Source organism: Pelodiscus sinensis, chromosome 3, assembly GCF_049634645.1.
Source record: "Pelodiscus sinensis isolate JC-2024 chromosome 3, ASM4963464v1, whole genome shotgun sequence".
Classification (NCBI taxonomy): Eukaryota; Metazoa; Chordata; order Testudines; family Trionychidae; genus Pelodiscus; species Pelodiscus sinensis.
The window spans coordinates 175,340,750-175,349,967 of record NC_134713.1 but is presented as its reverse complement, the minus strand read 5'-3'; positions in this window follow the sequence as shown (position 1 = coordinate 175,349,967).

Sequence of the window (9,218 nt, the reverse complement as noted above, 5' to 3'; positions counted from 1 at the left end):
CCCTTCAAACTACTGTTGCTGGAGTACAACAACCACAAAGAAGCCAATAGCATAATTCATGCCCATTTACCTGCACTCCTTCTACTAACCCAGCCCCACTGAAAGGAATTGATAGCACAATTACTTTAGCAATTAATGCATTGCACCAATATGTGAATTGGACTTCCATCTTATTTCTATGCTCCATGTAAATCACTACATGTACACAGACAGTAAATCAAGTTCAGGCAGATTCACCATTAAGACCATTTATGGAATCTGTCTCAATGGAAACTTTAAAAGAGCTCTCCAGATTTGTGATAAAAGGGAGAGTGACAGAAATGTAGGTTATTTTTAGACAGATCTGAAAGGATAATTTCTCCCTTGCTCATATTTTTCTGTTCCTTTTTTGACTTTCAACTGACCAGATGAGAAGACAGTGTCCCCACCTGGATTGTATCTTTCTTCTGATCTTCACTCCCTTTAAGAACCTCCTGACAGAACTTCTTTTGTATTTTACACATTTTAAAAAGCTTTTATTGATTGGCTTGGACTCAGAACACAGGAGGACACCAGCAGCTTTAAATATCCAAACTGATATCTATGAGATCTGTTCAATTTCTTTATTCAAAATGTTTCTTTGTGTAGGTGCTAGAACTTGTGGGGGTAAGTGGGTGCAGTAGCACCCTCAGGCTTGAAGTGATTTCCATTAATACAGAAATTACAGTTTTGTTCAATGGCTCTCAACACCTCTACTATACAAATTGTTCCAGCACCTGTATTTCTTTGTACACCAATATTTATTTGGCTCTACATCTAGGACATTACCTTTCAATATTTTATCCCCATGGGCCTAAATAATCACTCTCATAAGCAGTGGAATCAGTGGAGCTTTGTTGGCCTAATACAACAGTGAATTTGTCCCCATTATTTTAGGTAGGAAAATCACAATGTATCACAAATCACAGTATTTTCACAAACCTTGTCAACACTTGCAACTTAACAAAGGAAAGAGTCAGGGACAGGGTGATTTCCGTCCCTCGCTCTCCATATGTTTTACAGTATAAGGAGATGGTATTACTTCTGTATATGACATTAGTGTCACTATCAACGGAATACTTTATCCAGTTCTAGTAACCACATTTCAAGAAGGATATTGCAAAACTAGAAAGGGTTCTGAAAAGACTTACACAAATCTTTTTGAGGTCCGAAAACATGCCTTACAGCAAGAGACTTAAGAAGCTCAATCTATTTCATTTGGCTAATAGGTGTCAAGATAAAAAATCCTTTGTCACAAACAGGAGCTATGCACAGAAATGTGTAACAAAACTTCCTACTCCTCTGTGTAGCTGCAGCGTGCAACAGCCTGCTCTGGGCTTCTTTGTTTCTGCCTCAGACTGAAATGCGTCACCTGAAACCAGAGATTGCACCTGGAAGGTACAGGAAATGTGGCATTGCTATACTTCCTGGAGGACTTATTCTATGTCACAACTTCCTTTCTCTAGATCCCTCTCTAAATTTCCTGACTAAATCAGAAAACACTGGTTTGTCAGGCCCTTGGCCAGCAGGCTGACCGCCCACCTGTTTCTAGCACTGGTTGCTGGCTGTGGTGGCTGGTGAGTGCTAGGGGGTGAACATGGGTGTGGTCATCATTTATACATCACTTCAGAGTCCAGAACATAAAGGGTGCTATAGCAATGCAATATATAAACATCACTCTTTTTGGAAACTGGGCCTGCTTCATCCCTGGTCTAATTCCATTGTCTTCAGTGGTGTTACACCAACATAAACTGTCTCATGAAACTGCAGGAATCTTTTATTTCCTCTCACTAATTATCCAATTGTTATTCTAATTAAACTTGCTTCAAAGTTTTGCATGAAGAACTCCTCACATCACCTAGACAAGAGCCCTGTAACTGCGTCATATCTCGGGTCTTTATTTTAATTTATTGCTGAAAGATTCCGATAAGAAAAAAAAAGGAAACAAGCTTACAAATAAACAATGATACATACAGGGCGGGTCCACATCCAGCTAAAAATTCCAGCTTTGAAAACTACCTAGTAGTATGTTAGTTATTAGGTCAGGAGGTATTAGTACATTGTGTTCCTAAATTCCACTTCTATAACGATTTCAGTCAGATCTTCAGCCCAATTCAGAGAAGTGTATGGCAACAGTGGTGCTCTCAGTTTCAACTCCCTGAGCTGCTGTCAGAGAATAAGCTGTTCTTTACTTTAAAAAAAAGATGAAAAAAATTATCTCCTTTGTCCTACATACACTTTAGTGACAACTGGCAATGCCATTATATTTAGGAGACTATCAGGTCTGCCACAAACCCCTATTTTAAGAGATTTATAACAGTTATTTTAAAAAAATCCATTCTCATCTGAATCTTGGCATATTTTCAGTGATTTTTTTTCCTCTCAGGAATTTTAAAAAAGAACCAGATTCTTTCCTTACAAAGATGAGGGATTAGCTCATAATGGCGTTCTTAGCTGGAAGTGAGTGGAAGGACTATAAAAAGCTGAGACAGTTCACTTTAAAAAGTAGGCATATAGCAACCACTCAAAAATATAATTTTTTAATGCTATTTACATGCTATTCCTACTCAATCCGATCTCATGCCAAATTCTCCTGGACTCCATTGGAAGTGCTCTTCAATGGAACAATTGTTGATCAGTATTATGAGCTCCTGTGCACATTAAGGGCCAACATGCCTTTTAAGGCACAGCCTGTGAATGGGGAGCATTCAGAGGCACAGAGAGCTCTGGGAGACCCAAGGAAACCTGGAGCTCTGCAAAGGGCAGGGAAAGAGCATTGCCCTGTTAAATGCTAGTCACATTGAACAGGAACAAGGCTGTGGTTCCCTTTCTTCTCCTATATTCACAGTGGCTAACATCCAGAGGACACTAAGATAAAACACTATACAAAGGTCTCAGAGGGGTAGCTGTGCTAATCTGTAACTTTAAAAAGACTAGTCCCGTGACACCTTACAGACTTACAAAACCCACTACATCAGCTTCATTGCTTATGAAAGCTCATGATACTATATATATATATATTTGTTAGTCTCTAAGGGCATGTCTACACTGTGGGCTGAAATCGAGTTAAGATACACAACTTCTTCTACGTTAATTGAGTAGCTGAAGTTGAAGTACCTTAACTTGGCTTTTGGCGCTGTCTACACAGCAGGAAGTCAAAGGAAGAACACTCTTCCTTTGACTTCCCTTACTCCTCGTGAAATGAGGGTTTCAGAAGTCAGAGTAAGAAGCCCGTTATTTTGAAATAACGGGCTTGCTTTATAGATGCACACTCTATTATGTAGAAATATTATGAGTTATTTATAAATAAGCATGCAGTGTAGACAAAGCCTAATTAGGGCATGTCTACACTTCAGCGTTATTTCAAAATAACAAAGCACGCATCTACGCAGCTAGCTGGTGTTTTGAGCTAATTTAAAGATGGCAGACTTCTTACTCCAACTTCTATACCCTTCATTTCACTAGTGTTCTTCCTTCAACTTCTCACAAAGTAGACAGCACCAAAAGCCGAATTAAGCTATTTCAACTCCAGCTATGCAATTGATGTAGCTAAAGTTGCATATCTTAAATTGACTTATGCCCTGCAGTGTAGATGTGTCCTAAGGTGCAACAGGACTACTTGTTATACAAAGGTATGTCACAACTCCCTCCTGTAGCTAATCCATATAGAGAGCAACAGACCACTGCTACCTGTTTACTCCTTTAGCTCTTTGGGTTGAGGCGTGTGCTTTTTGTGTGGAAGGTGCTGGAGTGAAAAACGGCTCATGACCTATGGGCTGTGTCATTACCTGGCTGGGAGTTATCTTTCTGAAGAGGAGAAATAATAGGAAGTCAATCTTCTTGAGCCCTCCCCTGCTTGTTTGCTGTCACAGGAGTCAGAGATAGCTGTGCACAGAGCACCCATTCCAAAATGAGTATTTATGTGTGTATAAAGACTGCAGTTTTTGAAAGAATGCCTAGGTTAGCGCAATATACCCCAGGGTCCCTGTGATGGGGTACGTTCAGTTCTGAGGCCCTTTGCTGGAGGCATTGGGGTCCTGACATACTATGCCTCAGAAAAGGGCAGTAGAGAGTGACTCTTTGGGTTGCAGCCAGTCAGGGTCCAGCCAGCTAGTGTAAAGAGAACGGCTAGGCCAAATCCAGTTCAGTCTTGCACAGGATCAGGAGCAGATGGTACTCTGGGCTGGCTGCTGGGACGCTACTGGGATCAGAACCTGTAAGAATGAAGAATGTGCTGGGGCCATGTTGAAGTGGCCCAGGGAATTACAGCAGCAATGCAGTTATTTGAAGAGACATTGCAGACAGCCCCTATCTACAGGATCCCTTGGCTGGAACGCAGAGTAGAGGGTGGTTCAAGTTCCCTCCCAATCCTCCTTAGCCACCAGAGGGATGAGAAGTGGCCTAAACAGTGAGGCATCCCATAGTGGGGAACTGATCTATAGCTGAAGGGCTGGGGCCAGAAAGGCTCCAAGAGGGAAAAAATGTTGCCTCAAGGGAAAGGCCCTGGGGAACTGCTCTGTTCTAGAACAGGGACAAACTGAGACATCACTGAGGGCACTGAGAGAGGCCCCTCTTGGATGTGTACCCCAGATGGAGTTTGCTCGTTATTTCAAATACAGACTGTGTGTGACTCACCTGCAGGGCAGACTCACCAAAGAGCCACCACAGAGTGAAAGGGTGCCAGTGTATGCGCTTGGACAGAGGACGCTTGCAAGAGGCGAGTGCACCCCTTTATAGTTCCTCCCCAATCAGATCAAGGGCTGGTGTGTTGGTGTGGTGTTCTTCATGACCTAAATGTGCGTTTTCATGAATTTAGCACTTTGTAGGAAATGACCACAACAGGGCATACAAAGGACCTCTGGGAAAGTCAGGTGACAAAATGACATCTTTTATCCTGATATAAGAAACATTTTGAAAACTTTAAATCTCTGCACTGCTTGGAAGAAGGCGTTTTCTGAAATAATGGCATTCCTGGAAAAGGCTCAGATCTCCCGCAAGCCACAGCATCTGCAATTGGGTTTGCACTGCTCACTTTCACACAGACTGCTTCCAGCAGCCTGCCATGGGATATTTATACTAAAATGAATGAATTTATACTATCAATCTCTGCAGGCCTTGAGCTGTCATTTTCCAACAAAATATAAATCTTCTTTGAGTGCTTGCTCATGTCCATTCTACATTAGAGGTGCGTGCTTGCCATGTCCACCAGTGCCAGAAGTTTTTCCTTTAGCAGTACTGGTAGGGGAGGGCCCCTAGCGATCCCTGGAGTGTGCCTCCATGGCGTGGAGTAAGGGGGACTGTGCACGACCCTCACTCTCAGTTTCTTCTTGCTGCCAGTGATTGTGCTGGAACCTTCTGCTGCCCCGTGCAAGCTTGTTTGCCTTGTTCGGCTGAACAGCCTGTTTCTTCCTTTATTTTCATTCCTGCAAATAATTATAGTTAGTTAGACCCCTTAGTAACTGGTTAGAGTTAGTCATTGGTCCCAGACAGGACTTTTGCCCCTCTTAGCGGCATGTCCCAGTCTCCTAGGTTTAAACCCTGCGACCGCTGCAAGTGTCCTATGCCCATTAGTGACGCACAAAACGGCTACCTGCAGTGTCTGGGTGAAGGACACATTAGCAACAAGTGTCGCATATCTAAATCATGTAAGCCCAGGACTAAATGGAATTGAATCTGACAGAGTCAGCCTTGGCCCCGGCATTGGAGTACCACAGCAATTAAGGAGTTGGACTCGATGGGCTCCTAAAGTCTCTTCCAATGCTATGATTCTACAGTGCTACCCCGACACTGTCAACCAGGTCATGGAGCTGATCACACAGCCAGGGGCCTTGATTGCTGGGTTTCCATTGCTGATCTGGTGCTAGTCTCCAGCTGCATGCGCTAGAATCCTCCCAATCGGACCGCTCTGTTTTAAGGCATACATCCCTCCGCCTCAGATTGTCTGAGCTCACTCCAACAGGGCTCAGGCATTCTTGGAAGCCTTCCTGGCACATGTGCCCATCCAGGACATCTGCAGAGCTATGACCTGGTCCACGTGTTCATGTCTCACTACTCCCTCACTCAGCAAGCTTGTTTAGCAGAGTTGTGCTTCAATCAACATGGCTGTGAACTCCTACCCGCCTCTGTGGGTACTGCTGGGAGTCACCTAATGTGGAATGGACAAGAGCAAGCACTCAGGAAAAAAAAGACAGTTTACTTGTTCTGTAACTGGTGCTCTTTGAGATTTGATTATTCATGTCCATTCCATAACCTGCCCTCCTTCCCCACAAACGGAGTCTTTGGCAAGAAGGAACTGAGATGTGGCGTGCACAGCGTCCCTTACACCGCAGCATAGAGGTACCACTCCAGGGGTTACTAGGAGTGTTCCCCTATGGGTACTACTAAGAGAAAAGCTTCTAGCATTGGTGCACATGATGAGCACACACACCTAATTGTGGAATGGATATGAGCAACGTATCTAGAAGAATACCAGTTATGGAGCAGATTACTTATAATTAACAAGCCCAGGAAAAATACAGTTAAGTTTCCATCTGTCTAATTTTTTAAAAAGTCACACTAACACTTTGGGGGATTATATTAGTAACCCCCAACTCCAAACAAAGAAACTCCAAAGACCATTTCTGATTGATGTTGATTTTCTCCACACCAGTAGGAAACATGCTGCCGTGCATAATTATATGAGTCCTCAGTCATTTTCCAAGCAGCAGGAGATAAGGCAGCGTCTGCCCATCCTTTTGTGTCTGCACTACCTGTGTTTTGAGATTTTCAGCATTTTTCTTAAAACTCCAACTTCTGGAGATGTGATTATTCAAGAATCTCCTCCTCCTCCTCTTCTTCTTCTTGTTTCTGTCATTCATATGCACAGCAAGTCTCAAAACTATGTCACAAATCCTCTCTGGAGGCTCAAAAACTAAAAAGCAGCTAAAGAGAGCCTCTCCCCCCATTTTATTTTCATTAATCCCATTGGGCTCGTCTACACTGGCCCCTTTTCCGGAAGGGGCATGTAAATTTCACCAGTCGTCGTAGGGAAATCCGCGGGGGATTTAAATATCCCCCGCGGCATTTAAATAAAAATGTCCGCCGCTTTTTTCCGGCTTTTAAAAAAGCCGGAAAAGAGCGTCTACACTGGCCCCGATCCTCCGGAAAAAGTGCCCTTTTCCGGAGGGTCTTATTCCTTTGAAGTAGGAATAAGACCCTCCGGAAAAGGGCACTTTTTCCGGAGGATCGGGGCCAGTGTAGACGCTCTTTTCCGGCTTTTTTAAAAGCCGGAAAAAAGCGGCAGACATTTTTATTTAAATGACGCGGGGGATATTTAAATCCCCCGCGGATTTCCCTACGACGACTGGTGAAATTTACATGCCCCTTCCGGAAAAGGGGCCAGTGTAGACGTAGCCATTATGTTTAAGATAGTGCCATTTTTGAGGGGGAGCCTAACTCGGAGGGTTTTAACATTTGGGGTTGGCAACACTGAAGATGAGCTGGTAGCTTTAGTATAGTTCTGAGTGGTCAGGTGACTATTTCACAAAAAGTCCCTATCCCCGAGTTAGGTTACGAAAATAAATGGTACATTGGTTTGAGTTGATTAAGGGAAGAGAAAAGGGAAGTGTTGTGCTATTTAATTATTTAATACTTTTGAAAATTACATTTTTAATCAAGCATCTAATATGGAGAAAAGAAGCCAAAGAAAACCACCACCACAAATGACTGACACACATTAGAAAAATTGACATAAAAATCCAATTAGCCCTTCAACTTCCAGCTGAGTCTCCAGGTCAGGGTTGAAGCAGAGCCGTCTCATTAGGGTGAGGAAGCCTGCACACTCTGTACTGCTCTGTACAAGTTCTATGGATAAACAGAGACCTTCAGTTTCCAGTGCCGTCATTAGTGTTTCCCATAAGTACTAAATTCACTGAAAAATTACCTTTATGTAGCTTTGTGCAAAACTGGTTTATTCTACAGCCTCGAAATATTGCGTGCTTCCTAGCATATAAATCGCAGGCCTTGACATATGAAGAATGCTTGGCAGCTCCAACAAGAAACTCAGCCAATGTAGATGTCAAAGGTATTTGCTGGGTTTGCACTCAGCCAAGAAAATTAACACCTTATCCATACTCAAAAGGAATGTGATTTTTGTAGTGTAGCTATAGTCCTCGGGGAGCTGACGAAAGTTGCTATTATGGAGTTTAAGAACTCTGCAGATTTGCACTTATATCATAGAAATGATCCTCAAAGAACTACAACTTCAAATTGAAAACACAGTCCACAAAGCTGGAATCTGGTAAATTTACAGCATTTACTAGGGTGAAAAAGAGAAAAAAAATACATAGAAATAGATGTCCGTTCAAAAGTCGTTAAAATCGGAGAGGAATTTTCTTAGGTAAAATCACTTCATCTCCGAGCAAATTTTCATTAGCTGACATCTTGTAAGCTTTGTCAGTCCAGAAATTATTGTTATTTACTTATCTAAACATAGTAGACCCCATTCTCCACTGCCCTGCTCTTTGTGAAGTTATTTACATCTGTGCGCAGTGGGTATAGTACACTCCCAAATCAGAACGATGGTATTTACTACCAATGTACAAATATGTAAGGGCCGGCTTCTCAGCCGATATAAACTGCGCTCCATTGAAGTCAGTGAATTTATGTTAATTTACATGGTTGGAGACTCCAGCCCATATTTGACTAGCCCCTGCGAAAGGCAGTGGAGAATCAGGCCTATTGAGAATATCCATCTAGCTTTTGTTTACATAGTGACATCACCTGGTCTTTTTTAGATTGGTAAAGTTTTATTTTAAAAACAAAACAAAATTGTATCGGACCTTTATTCTAATCAATGCAAATCAACCCCCTAGCTTATATTTCTTGGGCATCAAAGCTTTTGTTCAAGAATGAAATCCCATAAAAGTGGCTATGATGTCCTTTTTGTTTTAACTCTATTCATAAAATTCACCATAATCTGAGCCTAATGTGTAATCATAAAGCCTCTTTTCTAGTCAATGGATTTTTATGAGAAGAATCCTATTGAAATTTTGCTTTAGGGGCCAGAAAAATACTCCAGTTTATGTTGGCAAAGGCACAAACTGAGCTCCTGGTTTTTACAGGGATTCTTGTGGGATAGAGCTGAAAGTGCTACAAGGCCTGGTTTCAAAAGAGGAGAGTGCAGGTCCCTGTGTGCACAAGGAGGAAGCAGAGCGTGATAG